The sequence below is a fragment of the Stenella coeruleoalba genome, assembly GCF_951394435.1.
Source record: "Stenella coeruleoalba genome assembly, chromosome: 10".
NCBI lineage: Eukaryota > Metazoa > Chordata > Mammalia > Artiodactyla > Delphinidae > Stenella > Stenella coeruleoalba.
Window position 1 is genome coordinate 27,450,741 of NC_137156.1, and position 17,603 is coordinate 27,468,343.

Genomic DNA, 17,603 nt, shown 5'->3' on the forward strand with positions numbered 1-17,603 from the left:
AGTAAGAAGGCTGAAGTCTCAACCATCAAGAAATCAGTAAGCAAGACCTGGCCACCAGTACAAGTAAGGATGGAGACAGTGTGATGTCCTGAATCAACTCTGATCCACTAAGAGAGACAGCTATGCTATGCAACTCTGAACACCAACAGTTCCACCAGACTGGCTGGTGGCACTATTTAGGGAAGAAATTAAATGTGTGTGTGTGTGTATATACACACACACACACACTCTCACACACACATACATATACATACATATATATACACATATATATAAATTAAGTGTACGCATATATAAAATTGGACATAGCTACATAAAGTACTATAGTGAAGTTTTCCTAAGTAGAAAGTAGAAAATTGCTCCTGGCCAACAAGGCGCTTTTAATAAGTTGGATGACTTTATCTGGAAATTCCAAGGGTTAGTCAGTTCATCATCTGTGTTCATGGATTCAAGTATTGCTTTTGCTAAGTTATGATTTGTGAGAAAGTGTGGTAGGATCAGATTAAAGACATGAAAAGGTGGAGAGCCATGTGCTGTCTGTGCTTGTGTGCTGGTCCCGTAGATTCTCTCCATTGTCAAGGAACATAGCACAGTTCCTCTATCTTTTTGAAATGGGCCTTAAAGTATAAGTATCCCGAGTCCCACAGTTTTCCTCCTGATCCATGACTTTCTGGGTTAATTGTGAGAATCATTAAATGGATTTGCAAACCCTCCATACGTATAGTAAGCAAAGGTGTGGTCTAATGTTTGTTTAATAATACAGTGTTATGTCTCTCAACTACTGTAATTTCCATGTTCTTATTGATTGTAATTTATAACGTCATTAGCTTTCTAAACTGCCATTAACTAATGATGGACTCTGTAGGCTAAACAGCTCTTTGAAATCAGTTACTGACAAGTTAGCCCCAGAAGCATTTATCAAAAGGGTAATGGATCCCTATTGGAGTGACAATAAATTAGGTTATGCTCTTATCGAATTAAACAATGGATGAAGGAAAATTAGCTATCAATAAACATCCATAAAACCTTCTCGATTATTCCCAGTCAATTATATCAATTAGAGATCAAACAGGGAACCCCTGCAGTAAGTTAAATAAGACTAACCAGAGCCCAAAGAGGCCAAATTGTGTTACAAAAATGCAACACCAGGGGCAGCTGCAAAAGAGGTAATTATTACTGCCATTGACAAAAGGGCTGCTTTATTTAGAACATGGGGTATTGCCTGGAGGCTGGCTTCTGGCTAAAGGACAAAGACTCCCTAATAAAGGCAAAAGGAAAGAGAGGAGGAGACAGGGGACTCGGGAGAACAGGGGAAAGAAAGGGAGAGTTGTGTGATGCAGAGTGCATGGTTGGGTAAGAAAGAGGACTGCAGAATTATTTGTATATAGGCAACCTATCCTTTTACTGATACAATTTTTAAAAATTTATTTCTGTATTGAAGTACAGTTGATTTACAATGTTGTATTAATTTCTGCTGTACAGCAAATTTAATTAAACCTTTGGCTTGTAAGGATGTTTCCTTAGCTCTCTGCAAAACCGACTTTTGTGAAGGCCATTATCATCTTGAAAGTCTTAGTTATACATGCATATGTATGTATATGTATGTGTGTACGTGGACAGACACGTCGGTAGATAGATATCCACATTCAATTTTGTTGGAGAAGGGTCTTAATAAACCTGTGTTGATTTTCATTAAATTTCTTCCTTAAAAGAACTAGAAAGCTTTAAAAAATGGCTTAAAGTATGCTTTCAAGTGATTTGAGATCACTGATGAGATTCAAGGGGAAATAAAAAACAGGTGAGTTTTCCTAATGGTCAGACCTTAATTTCCATGCACCTCTTACACAGGAGACTCTCAGTAAACACCTGTTGTTCAGATTTGTCACAAGGCCTGAATTTTACTTATGGCTAAGAGGAAGTCACAAAGGAGAGGAGTTTTGAGAGGTCATCTGAGGCTGTGAGTCCAAAGCTCTTCTGACATATGTGCCTTTCGGTCTTGCTGGTATTTTTCGTAAGGGATGTATATCCTTTTGTTCCATGCCTTTGAATTGTGTGGACAATTTATCATGTGTTTCCGACAGATTCCACTTTATTGTTTTCCATGAGAAATTGCTCACCAGGAGCTGCCTCAGATTCTTGGCCTTTGCATGTGTTTCACCCCTCTTGGAGCCCAACTTGATATCCATCTAAGGACCTTAAATTACCTCTTCCCATTTATGATCTTTATAAAGCTCTTTTGGGATTGGCTGATGGTGCACAGACACTAAATAGACCTTAAAGAGGGAAAGGGAATGTTGGTGGGGAGGCAGCGTGTTGTGCTGTGGGCCTTAGAGCTAGGAATGAAGGGCTCAGATTCAGTATCTGCTGCTTGTCTGCTCTGTTTTCAGTTGGTTTGCTTAGATTCTCTCTCTTCATCAGTAACATGGAGATGATACACCCAGCCTTGCAAAGTTGTCCGCAGGTGACATCTGCATCATGCCTACTGGCCATGTCAACCTTCCCATGAATTCACTTAATTTTGAGCCTTCAGTCTCCTCATCTGTGAAGTGAAACAATGATCCTCAGAATCTTGCAAGGCTTTTGTGAGGCTCAGAAGTGAGAAACCGTTAGAAAAATACTATGTCAACTATAAAGCACTCAGCAACTGTTAGCTGCTATAAAAATCATAAAACCACAATTATGACCTCTCTTTTATTCCAGTGTTGATTCTAATGGGATGCTTCTCAGAAAAAAGGCCATTTTACATGGAACCAAGAAAGAATTCACCCTTTTCCTACCCCGATGCTGACCACGGTCTCGCAGTCGCTCACACCACCATCGATCCCCATCAATCTTCTGCTGGTAAGCGTGTGTGCTGTGACCTTGACTCTGCATTGACCTCTGAGGCACTGGGGGCTGCTCCCATCCTCTAGGAGTTGTAGGGCTTCTAACTCCTAAGTTCCCATGTTCTCCTGGTGTCCTTCTCAATGCCCCATCCTGACCAGGAAGTCCTCCAACAGCACTGATCCACCCTTCTTTTCCACTTTGATTTGGGGATGGAAGGATATCAGAATTGCTACAGAGAATCAGAACAGGACTTTATCTGAATGGGGCAAAAAGTCATTCATGAGAGGGCAGTCTTAGCCTTACATAAGAAGATACCTAAAAGGTTCACATCTATAAGGCCGAATATCTTATTCCTTTACTGTTTAAGGAAAGACCAAATTCAGGGGAAATGTCCTTGGCTGCAGAAAATGAACTTGGGAATATCGGCAACTACCTACGAGTCAGATTCTGCAAAACAAAATACACCTCATTTAGTGTTGATGTCTCAGGAATATATGGGGTTTATTTAGAAAGATCTAAAACATGACTCAATGTGTAACTGCCCTTTGTAGTATGAAGGGAGCTTAAGGGTTTGGGTTTTGTACTGGGGTTAAAAAATCAGGGAACCTAAATCTCAGTGTTGGCGCCACGGCAGAGTCTTTGACAAGTGCTCACTGCTGTGGTCTTTCCCGGGGAAAAGCAAAGGCTTCGTCACTGCAGGTAAGATTTTTATTGTTATTTTGGGGGAGTGACATTTGTCAAGCTTTTACCATGTGGTAAGTACTTTACTTACATATTTTTCTTTTGTAAACCTTCTGAGTCTTTCCTTCTTCCTCTGTATAATGAGTATGTAGTACCCATGTCAAAGTGAGTGAGTGCCAACTTACTCAAGATGACACACAGTTTGTAAGTAGTGGACCTAAAATTTAAACTCAGCTTGTTTCACCAAACACCATACTCTTCCTATCACCCCTTGCTGTCTTCCAGCAAAGTCTATTGTGAACGCTTTTATTTACTATTATTCTTTCCTTCATGCATTCATTACTTTTACTACAACTTGGTCCAGTCCCTGAAAGGTATTTTATAGATATTCATTCAAAGGAAATGCAAATTATGCTTAAGAAAAGAGGGTAAGGGAATGCAACTCTTCATCCTTTCTGTGTTGTAAAAGTGAGGAAATACACTTCCCTGCAAATAATAGAGCCATTCTTTTCCAACATTTATTCTAAGAATAGTTTCTGTCTACAGATGGTATAACACAAGCCCTTCCTACTAGTAAGCATCAAAAGCCTATGTGCAATCTCACAGTTGGGGAAATAAATCGTGAAAAGATATGACCCCTCCCTGAAAAAGTAGGTAGTTTAATAGTTGTAGAAGCAGCCTGAAAAATAACTTGACCTCCAGTCTGAGGATATGATAACCTCGCCGTGATATGAGTATATCTGTTTCTATATAGAGGCCAGGAGCAAGTAGGCACACACACACATATACAGACATCTAAAAATTTTTGTTTTTATAAACAATGATTTATTGAGATTATTTCTGCATATGTAGCACTGTTTTCTGCAGCAGATGATTCAAGGCAGGAAGAAAAGATGTGTCTGCGGGGGATTGGTTGGAGGCAAGGGTCATAGATGAAATTCCGGCATGAATTTGAGAAGCCTGCAAGGGAGAAAGAATGAACATACATGAAACATGGGTGGGAGTTCTAAAACATCTTATCAACATACATAGGGTTATAGGACAGTAATGAGGTTTAAATGGGAGCAGATCATTAGAAAAATGACACAAATGAACTTACTTACAAAACAGAAATAGACTCACAGACAGAGAAAACAAACATGGTTACCAACGGGGAGAGGGGGAGGGAGGGATAAATTAGGAGTTTAGGATTAACATATACACACGACCATATATAAAAGAGATAACCAACAAGGGCCTACTGTATAGCACAGGGAGCTCTACTCAATATCTTGTAGTAATCTACAAGGGAAAAGAATCTGAAAAGGAATATATACAAAAAACTGAATCACTGTGCTGTACACCTGAAACTAACACGGCATTGTAAATCAACTAGACTGCAATTAAAAAATCAAAATAAATGGGAGCAAAGAAAAGGACCTTAATACATAGTTCTTCAAGAATGCTTGCAGGGACTTTCCTGGAGGTCCACTGGTTAGGACTCTGCACTTCCATTGCAGGAGGCACAAGTTTGATCCGTAGTTGGGGAGCTAAGATCCTACCTGCTGTGGGATGCGGCCAAAAAAAAAAAAAAAGGCTTGCAGACCAGCTATGATATTGTTTGAAGACCATTTGCCAGTGACGCTCCCTTCTTTTTTCTGGCAACACAGCTCCTTTATGCCCTCATCCCATTAGTCTGAGGGGTCACAGGTAGACACCAGCTGCAAGGTTTTCAGCGTCCTTCCCCAAAACCACATTTTCTTGCTACTCCAGTAAGAGGAGAGAAGGGAAGAGTTTACTGATTTCCCATCAGGCCTTCAGACCCAGGGTCCCTCCCGACTGGCTCCATGCAGAACTAAGCATGTTTTCACATGCCCTGCCTGGTGGATGTATGGTCTGAAGGACAGCCTCTAAAATGTACAGAAGAAAAGAAACCTAGTTAACACAAACGCTTCTGAAAGCCTAAATATGTATTTAAAACATCTGTGGTTCCACATTACAAAATGCATATTAATGTTAGCAGTACACAAAATGATACACAATAAAATGCAGATTTTAATTCAACACGATGCCTGAAATTAGCGAGTTAAATTAGCTACAGTAGTTAAGGTTTATAAATGAGCTTCACTGAAGCTACACAAGATTTCTGAAAGCAACATTAGCAGTTGAACAGGCATTTATCACTCTGAAACAGACACACATTGCCACATTGCTTTTGAAATCATCTGGGCGGTCTTGAATGAACTTGTGGCCGTTTCATTAAAGTCTCGATGACATAATTTGGTCTGTGATTTCCACTTGTTCAACTGGCCACCTTAAAGAAAGTTACCTCTCTGCGTGCTTAAACTCACTGCCTGGTGCCTCCACATTTACGCATCAGATTTCTGTGAAGAATTTCTGCCTTTGATCCCCAGGACTTCCCGAAGATTCCTTTAACTCACGTCTCTTGAGCACCTGCTCAGTGCCAGATATTGTTCTCGGTCCTGAGGATAGAGCAGTGAACAAAGCAACCATTCCTGATGGTGTACGCTTCTGTCTTACTTGGGGGATACCAATGCTAAACAAGACAAAGAAGTCAGATGTAAACAATATCAGGTTTATAAGAGCGCCAAGAGGAAAACTATGGCAGAGTTGGAGGAGGGGAAGCCTTCAGGGTTTGGGAAGGGAAAGGAACATTGAAAAATTGGTTGAAGGCCAGGGAAGACCCCCCTCGGAATGCGACGCTTAAGTCAAGACCTGAAGGAAGTGAGAGAAGGAGCTATGTAGATATCCGGGGAAACAGAAGATTGGAGAAATGGCAAGGGCAAAGGCCCTGAGGCAGGTGCGTTTCTCAAGTGCTTTAGGAACAGCAGGGAAGCCTGAGTGGAGTGAATGACTGGGCGAGTGTAGGAGCTGAGGTCAGAGGGATGACGGGGACAGACCAGCCAGGAACCTGTTAGCTGTGGTAAGGACTTTGGCTTGTTTGTTTGCTTTCAGATACTAAAATATTGACTCTAAACTCAAATACCACAGTTATTTTGATACTAAGGTAACAGGCCAGTGTTTAGGATAAAATCAGAGTACCTTGTTTTTCTTATTTAATGTCACGGCTCATGGCGAAACTATTATTCATTGCTTGCATGTTTTTACTCTATTTTTTTTTACTTTTTAAAAAAAAAATTGAAGTATAGTTGATTTACAATGTTGTGGGAGTTTCAGGTGTACAGCACAGTGATTCATATATATGTATACATATATATATTCTTTTTCAGATTCTTTTCCCTTATAGACTATTATAAAATATTGAATATAGTTCCCTGTGCTATACAGTAGGTCCTTGTTGATTATCTATTTTATATATAATCGTGTGTACATATTAATCCCAAACTCCTAATTTCCCCACCCCCTTTTCTCCTTTGGTAACTATAGGATTCTTTTCTATGTCTGTGAATTGGCTCTTATTCTACACGAGATAAGAAGTCACTGGAGAGTTTTGGACAAAGGAGAGATGCTTATGTTAAGAGTGTGTCTTAATCTTTTGAACCAGAGGACAGTCCATACTCATGGTTGGATGACAGAACCAACTGGTTGCTGCTGCGATCAACAAAAGGAAGTGAGGGTCCTAAGTGGGGAGAGAGACAGCCAAACTGAGGGAGAAACTTGCTGAGTTCTGCCTTCAACTCATTCCAAATGTTTTATTGAAATAAAATTTTGTTTCAAAGAATACAGAACTGGAAATGACCCTCCAAGGCTGCGAGTCCTAAAAATAAGTCTTTCTTAGTAAAACCCTTGGTTTTTAGTTCCTACACATGTTCTTTTATATCACTGGCTGCTTTGCACATGGGAACGTATTTCCAGTGCATGACAGTGTTTTAACTATCCAACTTCCTCTTCACCCAGGAGGCATATAGCCTTAAAAAAAAGAGGGGAACACATATTTGTTAATATTCACCTGGTATAAATTGTTTCTGTCCTAGGCAAGTAGCTGCATATCTGTAGGAAAAGACAGTACACTAAAAGCTCGATACTAAATTCTTCTCTTAAATCATAGACGTATAAATGGTAGTACCCACAAGCTGAACCGGGTCCTGAAGCTAAAAGAAGCCTAGTGCCATACTGATGGATATTGGATGCCTCCACTCTCAGCACTATTTGATGATGAAGCTGTCTCCAATTTTTGAAGGGAGTGGCTTTCAAAATTGTCTTTTTGTCCCATAATTGGGAACTTTATTATTTTCCCTGATAAGCAAGATGATTGGTGGTATTTGGGCTTCCTGGTGAGCTTCTGAAGGCTCCTTGACCCAAAGCATAGTTGGATGGTAGCAAAGAGGTGATGTCTGGGAACAGCAGGCCAAGCTAAGGGCAGAGAGAGGAGAAGAAAGAGGGAGAGAAAGGGGTTTCTTCCCTCATTGAGTCATGGAGACAGAGCCAGGCAACATCTTGAGTGATGGTTTTCTGGGTACCTGTCCCTAGACACCTCTTTCCCTCTAACCAGTAGTCCCCCTCCCAAGTCTCCACAGGTCTTATGTCCAGTAACACTTCAGCCTGCCTCTCACCAAAGTGAACCACAGGTGCAAATGGCTCCAACACCTCAAATCAAAGTCCACTGGATCCAGGACACCTGGTCCCAGCTACATGTTGGGAGGGAAATTGACCAATGATTTCTTTCCAATGGATGAATGACTAATAAACTGGTCATGTATGAAGTCTAAAAAATAGAATATCTTCTAAGCTAATAAATTTAGAATTAGTACAGTTTCTGTCAGTATGGCAATATGAAGTGAAAGAAAAAAAAAACAAGTTACTAGAGAATAGAAGAAGGGGACCCACTAGGACAGGTGCCGAGGCATCAGATCTGCTCTTTGGCCCTGCTTGTCTAAGTATTTCCTTTTCCTCTAACTTTGAGCCTAAGTCTAGGGTTTAATTTTCCTCGAATATGCAAATGAGGTAGCAGTGTTTGTGGTGACAGATGTGGGTTCTTGATGTGCCTGGGATTGTGGGGGGAAGAGTAATAGTGCCCAGGGAGGTCAAGGTCAAGTTGGTAACTTTTAATTTTGGTGTCAACTCCAGAAGATAAGTACCTCTAAGTCCCCAACAGCCATTTGTGCTCGCTTAGGTTCACTTTACTTTGCTGTTACCTTTTTTCAAACCCAATGAGTACAAGAGTTTTGAGCAAAATAAGTTGTTTTAAAGGTAGCTTACTGTTAGCCTCATAAAAACAAAGCGTACAATAACTTCTACGAAGAATATAAAGCATTTCGTGAGTCTTCTATCCTGTCGTGGTGTCTGCCAAGCTGGTGGTTTGCTTGGCGCTTTGCTTTTAAAGTAGAATATTGCCTTTCAGCTTAGAAATGAACAGTGAGTCTCAGAAGTGTTAGCGCCATGAAAATAAATAAGAATCATGCCTAAAATAAGAACCTAGAATAGCTACCACTTCAAAAAAATAACAGCTGAGCCAAGACTAGGAGGGTTCGAAAGATAGTCAATTTATATAGCTACACTCAGGGACATAGTTTAAATTCCACAGCCTCCAAGAGTATTTTTGCATAGAAACTTGGCTGGAGTTTCTCCTTCTCTCCTCTTCTCTGCACCCCCTTCCAAGTTCCCACCTCCACCATAAACAAAGAAAGTGTCTCCTTCGTGAATCCAAGGGCTGTCCTTCCGTCACAGCCCCTGAACAACCACCAGGAATGCCCAGGCAGGGGAAAACCCTTAGCAAGAAGTTTTGTAAATGGGGTAGCAAAGAAAAGCTTGGATATTTTATTGATAACTCCCTCCCTCCAGTTTCCTATGAGCCTTTGCCTAAGTTACGAACAACCAAATTAGTTGATGTTCAGGCCCTCGGAACTTGTGAAATAATCATTCCTCACTAAAGAGCACAGTGGGGGTAATTCTTAGTTTTATTTGTTTTCTTTAACATTCACCGTACCTCTTTTTTTTTCCCATCCTTAATTCATGCTCCTATGGTTTCCCCCTCCGTGCAACAGCTATATATTGCTTTGAAAGATCAATAAATCCTTTGCACATAATAATGCTTGCCTACTCTACCTCACAGGGGTGCTGCGATGAGTAATTAATTAATGTGTGTAAAGTGCTGGGAGATCATACGACGCAAGACACCCTATAAGTGTGAGGAATTATTATTAATAAGTGTTATTACCCAAATGCCTCTAGATGTCAGCAAAACATCTTTTTAAAAATATAATTGGCAGCCCGTTTTGAATCTCCCAAGTTCATTCTTTCTCCAGTGTCGGGCAGACACGGGGAGCGTGGCAGCCATGCCTGTGGAGCCTTTTCTTTTGGCTGAAGAAGGTTCCTTTAATCTGAGACTCTGAACTTCGTATGGAAGTAAGCGTTGGAACAAAGCAGCGCTTGACTGCCCGGAGGTCTGAATGTGTGGCAGACTGGGTCAGTCTCTGGACACTCAGTATATGAGATCAGTCTTTTCTCCAAAAAGAGCACTTCATCTCCTCATTAATGAGGCAATTGGTGTTGGAAACAAGGGGAGAGGAAGAGGATATAGATCCTTTACGTGCATATTGAAATGTATGCATGTTTTCTCTCTCCTTGTTCAAATATATGCACGAGAAGTCTGTAATAGAGAAACAGGCATGGGCAATTCTAAGTACACTGAACCCATCGCTGGCTGCTGTAGGGGCTTTATTCCCTGGGGGAAAGAGGAAAATGAAAATTATGGGAATTTTCCACAAAATGTGGTGATGGCACCTTTTAACAAGAGTGCCGAGTAACCTAAGTGACTTGGTGTTTATCTCAGTAACCAGTTGCTCATGCCTTGCTTTCTTCTGGTGCATCATTTGGTCCAGGGAGACAGAATTGTGAGATGCAGTACAGGAGAGGGAAGCCGTGGCCAGGGGACACAGTGTGTGAGTGCTAGGTGATGGTGAACTGGGACAGCAGACAGTAAAGCTCCTCTGAGAAGGAGACCTCCACTCAACTTATGTAGTTCAACTCAACGCCCCTTGATTTTGTAGTGGGGTGTTAAGACCATTTAGCTCAGCGAATACTTCTCAGAGTGGTTAAAATTTTATTTAGAAGTCCCCAGGATTAAAAAAAAAAAAAACAACAGTTCCTACACGTTATATTTAAGTATAGTAAATTTCAAATTATTTTTCCCATTATCCAACATCACACAGACTTTATTTCTCAAGGGAGTTTCACAAAGACGAGGTTGAACTGTTTATTCTGTTTTGTTTTCTTCGGTGATTAGGGGAGTCCTTTAAAGAACCTGGCTCCCCAGGGCAGAGCAGCCACCAGCCTGTGCCCCGGGCAATATGCCTGTACGGGCACACGGTCCTCTTGGGCAAGAACGGAAATGCCCTTGAAAACTCTAGAATAGCTTTCTCCAGGCCGGAGCTTGACCGCTGGGATAGGAATAGGGTCTGGGCTTGGCATTGGCAATGAACGTGAGCATTTGCTTTACTTGATTGTGCCGCGGTCAGTCTTGTTGCTGACAGATTTGAGCCCCAGAGAGGTGGCCAAGGAGGGGGGGGAGCAGCAAGAGAGAGAGGAAACAAATATAAACACTGTTTAATCAGCATTTTCTCTAGTAAATTTAAAATCGCACCTAGAACATTGGATCGCATAGAACACTTCTTATTTTGGAGTGACAAATGTCAAACTCCACAGGAGCATTTCGGAAGGATTCAGATACGAGGAGAATTTCCTCCAGGTATGAGGCTGGTGGCTGGTCAGTAAGGTTTCGGTGCACATCTGCCATCGGTCCCTCTTCTCTGCTTAACCTGCCAGCCTGTCTCCTCTTGACACGTCTCTTTACCCGCGCGGAGGTGAAGCCAATCTTTCAGTTTCCCGGTTCCCCTCCCGGGATCGTCATAAGGCTTAATTAAATAATGTTCATAAAGCATTCGGCTGTTCAGGTGTCCCTGGATAAAATGCAGAGCACAATATTATTGTGATTATTATTAACTAAGATGATCCTGTCAGAGGCAAGGGATGCTTCCTGTCAGCTTTGGAGAGTTCTAACCTGGCCTTTATCTCTGCAGAGAGGATCTGCCAGTGAGATGGCGGAACTGTAATTCTTGATGTTAGAGGAAACTTAGAAATGCCAGAAGAATTGGCGACCTGGAGTTGTCAGGATGATTTTTGAGAGGAATAAAGAAAGATTTTGCAAACAACCTACGAGGGTCCTTCGTTCTAGTGCTTCTCCCCCGAAAATAATTAGGACTTTTTATTAAGGGGGCTGGATTAAGAATCTCTGGAGAATGCAGTAGTGATTGTTAAGAACCAACACGGGGTCACCAAAAACAAGCAATTTCTTCAATCTTCCTTTGATAGGATCCTTAGACTAAGAATTAGGGAAATGTGATCAACATACAAGCGAGACTTTAGTAAAACATTTGAAAAGCCTCTCAGGAGAGCTTTTCATCGGGCTTTCAGTGGATGAGTTTGAGGACCACTGACTGTTTATGAGTAACTAATCAGCATGCAAACAGCAGGAGCCATAGGGCAGTGGGTACTGGGTGGGATTAGTGCTGGGTGCTAGGGTTCCCTCCTTGACTGCCCTGTCCAACATTTTTAATTGATGACTTAAAGTGCCGTATCATCTAGAGTGACAGTGAATATATTGAATACTTTTAAATCGATAACTGGGGCTTGATAGACTAAATCTTAGAAGATAAAATTCAGCAGGGACAAATGTAGGCTATACCAATTGCCAAAGCCTGGGCAGAGAGCAATGAGGCTAAGCACAGAATACGTGATTTGGGGCACTCACCAAGCTTGGCAGGAGGCCAAGGCAATCAAGAAAGATAGATGCCATTCAAATTCCATCAACCAAGTATGCTGTTGAGTCCTGGGCAAAATAGAAGGGTAGTCAACACGCTGGGGCATGGACTATACGGTCTTCGAGGGCAGAGGCTGTACCTTATTAAGCGTAGTATCAACAAAGCCCCTGACACAGTCATGACTCCATAAGTGTTGAATGAACAAATTTAGGATTTGGAAACATGCCAAGTGAAGCAGGATTGATGAAAGTCATGATGCTTAACTTGGAAAAGAGAAGACTTGGAATAATATGATCACTATCTCTAAGTATTTGAAGGAGCATTGCCACGTGACAGAGGGACGAGATGGGTCCTAATGGAGCAAAGGATTACCCAGGGGCTGGTGTGTTCAGGGCTTCCCAGTTACACACTTCTGGTGGCAGTGTTCACATAGGAAGCAGCTCAGGAGCCCTGGAGATGTGCAGTATACAGCCTGTACAGCTGTACAAAGCAGCTCTGACAGTGTGTAGGCTTGAAAGGAGTGGAGACTTTTTCCCTATATTGAGTGAAAATCAAATCAAGCTTTCCCAAGGGTCTCTGAGCTGCCTTCAGATCTAGAGATATTGCCGACCTGCTTTTCTAAATCATGGGGTTTGGAAGCATGTTCCAGGAAACTCCTGTTTTAAAATGTGGCAATGAAGTTAGTTTCAACTTCAGTTAAAAAGTAATTATCTAAATGTTTTCCCTTAAAGAAGGAGGAGCTTGAACATTTGCAAATAAGGACAGAATCTGCATGCTGGCTGAGAGATTCTGAGTATGCATGAGACCCAGCCCTGCAGCTGGCCATCCAGTAGAAAAAAAACATTGTTATTTAAAGAGTTATACATTTTAAAATCATTTTTACTCTTAGACATCAGGATATAATTTATACAAATAATAGACATTAAAAAATACCACTGGTATTTTAATTTTAATACAAATTAGCAAGAAGAACATAAATGATTATCTAATATCTTTAATACTGGTATGCACTATATGCCAAGTGCTGCTCTAAAACTTCTAATTCACTAAATCCTCCTAGTAATCACAGAGGGTGGGCACTACTGTTATCTCAAATTTACAGATGAGGCTACTGAGGCACAGAGAGGTTAAGTCACTTACTCAAGGTCACACAGCTAGAACGTGGGGAAGGGGAGTTTAAATTCAGGTGCCTGGCCTTAGGGTCCCTCTTTTAACAGCACACTGTGCTAGCTCTCTATAAAAGCTCCCCAGAACCCACATACGCTCATCTGATCAGAGTTCTTATATTACTTTATCTCCAGTCCTTCAAAACAAATATTAGAAATGTAGCATGTATTATGGCTGGTTTTGCTGTTCATTTGTTGGGAACAAGGACTACCCATATCTAAGATATATTATTTTCAGAGACACAATGCAAGTAGCAGCCCCAAACATTTTCTCTTATCTTTTCCTTTATAAACACAACAGAAAAAAAGGTTTTAAAGATAATTACTTTAGCATGAAGTGCAAAATTCCAAACAAGAGGTTATAATAGTATTTGTAAGGGTTTTAATGCTGTAAAACATAGTTAATTTTTAATCCATGGCTTCATACAAAGGCCCCCAAACCAAATTTAATATATTAAAAAAAATTTGTACACAAATAATGTTTTGTCTTACATAAATAAATAGTAAATTAACCTCCTCACACTGGTCAGAATGGCCATTATTAAAAGGTCTACAAATAACAAATGCTGGAGAGGGTGTGGAGAAAAGGGAACCCCCCTACACTGTTGGTGAAAATGTAAATTGATACAGCCATCGTGGAGAAGAGTATGGAGGTTTTTTAAAAAAACTAAAAATAGAACTACCATACGACCCAGCAATCCCACTACTGGGCATATATCCTGAGAAAACTCTAATTCAAAAAGATACATGCACCTCAATGTTCATAGCAGCACTATTTACAATAGCTGGGTCATGGAAGCAACCTAAACGTCCATCTACAGATGAATGGATAAAGAGGATGTGGTATATATACACAGTGGAATACTACTCAGCCATAAAAGAGAATGAAATAATGCCATTTGCAGCAACATGGATGGACCTGGAGATTATCATACTAAGTGAAGTAAGTCAGGCAGAGAAAGACAAATACCATATGATATCACTTATATGCAGAATCTAAAATAAGGCACAAATGAACTTATTTACAAAACAGAAACAGACTCACAGACATATGAAACAAACTTTTGGTTACCAAAGGGGAAAGAGGGTGGAGGAGGGATAAATTAGGAGTTTGGGATTAGCAGATACAAACTACTATATATAAAATAAACAAGGTCCTACCATATAGCACAGGGAACTAGATTCAATACCTTGTAATAAACCATAATGGAAAAGAAAAAAAGAGTAAATGAAACAGTACATACTTATTAAATGGGAATAAGTAAAACTTACTTTTACATGTCATAAATGTTATTAAATACGATATTGGAATGTACTTTATCAGACGATTTTAAGTTATATACAGTCCTTAAATGAAATATATTTTATTTGTAAAATTTTCTTACCCTGTACCAGGCAGCAATGGTGAAATGATTAATAAATGGCTTAGGGGGTTCTCGAGATTATGTTTCTGGGAAAGGGATTCACAGTTTTAAAATGTTGCAAAATCCCATTACGGACTAATCCAGAGACAAGTGATTGAAATCACAGAATGTGGAAGGCCTTTCTCACTGTGGCGTTCTACTGTCTGACAACGCCAGCATTTCACTCTGCTCAGAGGGTGAGTTCAGAATATTTATTGGCACCTGTTAGGTTTATTCAGAAGAGAAAACAGCCAGGACTTAAGGTATTTTCTAAAAGATGGAGCCAAGGTAGCTCATAGTTTGTGGTTTCAGGAGGGAGACATATTAAAAGGGCTCCTTCTGTCTATAATACTTCTGTCTATTATACTTATCCAAATCCTACTCATTTCTTATTCCCAGTGATATTATGACCACACTCAGGCCATCTCCAACTACCACAGCCTCCTCGATCTTCTTTAGGGATTAATGAAGGCTCTTTGTCACCTGGTGACTGGCATTGTTATTACAAGAGTCTCCTGCCTTTCTCTTGTAATCTCCTTAAGGACCTTTGCCATCCTCTGTATTATGGTTTAAAATTCAGGTACCTGTCTCCGGGGGGCCTTAAAATAAAAAAAAAAAAGTTGTGAAATGTCTCCTTTGGGGTATGGTAGTGTACACCTCAGTCATGCGCATGAGTAGGCGCTCAAAGTTGTCTTGGTCTTAATTTGCTCTGAAAACACTAGGTGAGATTCTGTAACCTTACCTTTCCTTACCTTGCTTTTAGTGTCCTTGGCAAAAGACAAACCAACAAAAAACTTAGTGAACATTTGGAGTTTCTTTATTCTGGCTCTCAGCCCTATGGACTAGAAGGGAACAAAAAAGGCAGTTGAGACCCTGAAGGGGACAAGATTGGAAGGTGGTAACCCTTTTCTAATGACCAAGATTCTTTGGGGGTCTCTTCTCAACTTGCAGTGCTAATTTATCACCTGAAGTATCACCAGAGCCATCTGATCTGTTTAATTTTACAAAGTTTTCCTTCCTTTCCATCCATAAATCTCCTCATTCCCAGTTTCATGCCAAGGATGATGCTCTGTGTGTGCATTAAGTAGAAGAGTAATGGAAAGTTAGAAAGTAACTGAGGACCCAAAGCTTTCCTGGGAGAACTTCTAAAAATAGCCCCAAGGATTGAATTTCTGACCCTCATACTCTCACTCTGTTGCAAAAGCCCCACCCCCGACAAATGTCTTCTTCACTTGAACATATTTCTATTGTGATTTGATTGAAAAATCTTTTCTGAGGATTGAAAAATAGCAGCAGATATCCCCTCCAAGGAGGGGACGTGAGAAGACATGAATAAAGAAACATATAACCAAGCATCTGCAAAAGTGGTCCATAAAGAATGGAGAAGATGCAACTTACTCAGTGTTCTCTCTCCCTCTCTCTCTCTTTCTCTGCCTCTCAACAAAAGCCTAAACGGTTAAAAATGGAGACACCCTATGCCACTTAATAGCATCTCTGTTGATCTGCCTCCAGTAGGTGTTTGTCCGGAGAGCAACAGCACCTTTTGTCACCAGCTGTGGCTGGGGAGTGTCTGCCTCAGGGGATCTGAGCCTAAAAAATCCACCACTGAGAAAAGGCAATAACAGAAGTCTGTTGCTGTCTAACCTGCCATATAAATGAAACAATCAAACAAGACAACAAAGAAAACTCCAGTCACCACCAGAGGCAAAAGCAGTTGGTGTAATATATCCTGGCTTCAGTGACTATTTTTAGTTTCCTGCCATCCCCCCTCCACCAAAAAACAACAACAACAAACAACAACTCTAATTTAGATTAACTGGGGAAAAGCATTAAATAATTCAAGAGAGTCAGAGAGAGGGGAGTAGCAGAGAGACAGAGAAGACACACCTGAATGAAATGAAAAACACACTGATGCCTCCAAATGTAGGTGTGAACGTGCTCATAATCAGTGGAGATGGAGATTGTTGAAGAATCAAAGAGGAGGGATGGATGAACAGTTTCATCCTCTGTTATTTTCTTTTAGATCATGAATCCATACTCTAAATACGATCCACTCAGAGAAAGCCCTTTCACAAATGGAGGGAAGAGAAATGATTATTAATCTCAACCATTTTTATCAGCTGACTGTAGCCTTCCTCTGGGCTCACTCCTGCATGCCTTGGACCAGGAGATCCAAGACTATCTCCCAGAACTTCTGTGGGAACAGTGTCTGCAAATGTTACTAAATCACTCCTTAGCAAAGCACATATTTTTTCCAGTTTTATTGAGATAGAATTGACCTACAGCACTGTATAAGTCTCAGGTGTACAGCGTAATGATCTCACTTACGTCCATCATGAAATGATGAGCACAGTAACGAACATCCATCTTCTCATATAGATACAAAATTAAAGAAATAGAAAAAAAATTCTTTTCCTCGCGATGAGAACTCTTAGATCTACTCTCTTAACTTTCACATATAGCATACAGCAGGGTTAGCTATAGTCATCATGTTGTATGTTACGTCCTTAGTACTTGTTTATCTTATGATTGAACATTTATACCTTTTGACTACCTTCATCCAATTTTTCCTCTCCCCACCTCCTGCTTCTGGTAACCACAAATCATATCTTCTTTCTGTGAGTTTTTTGCTGTTGTTTTTAGAGTCCACATGTAAGTAAGATCATACACTATTTCTACTCTTCTGTCTGACTTAATTTCACTTAATATAATGCCCACAAAGTTCATCCACGTTGTGGCAGATTTCAGTATTGCCCCCCCCCCTTTTTTTTTTTTTTGCGGTACGCGGGCCTCTCACTGTTGTGGCC

The 17,603-nt window shown here is 40.6% G+C and overlaps 1 long non-coding RNA gene across 2 annotated transcripts in view; it reads left to right on the forward strand.

Moving 5' to 3' along the window:
• The window catches only part of LOC307192820, a 157,813-nt gene that overhangs the window by 45,659 nt on the left and 94,551 nt on the right, over window positions 1-17,603 (forward strand). For both annotated transcript variants that reach the window (XR_013830173.1, XR_013830174.1), the window contains exon 2: window positions 2,701-2,841. This is a non-coding gene — a long non-coding RNA (uncharacterized lncRNA). The remainder of the gene's footprint in view (window positions 1-2,700; window positions 2,842-17,603) is intronic.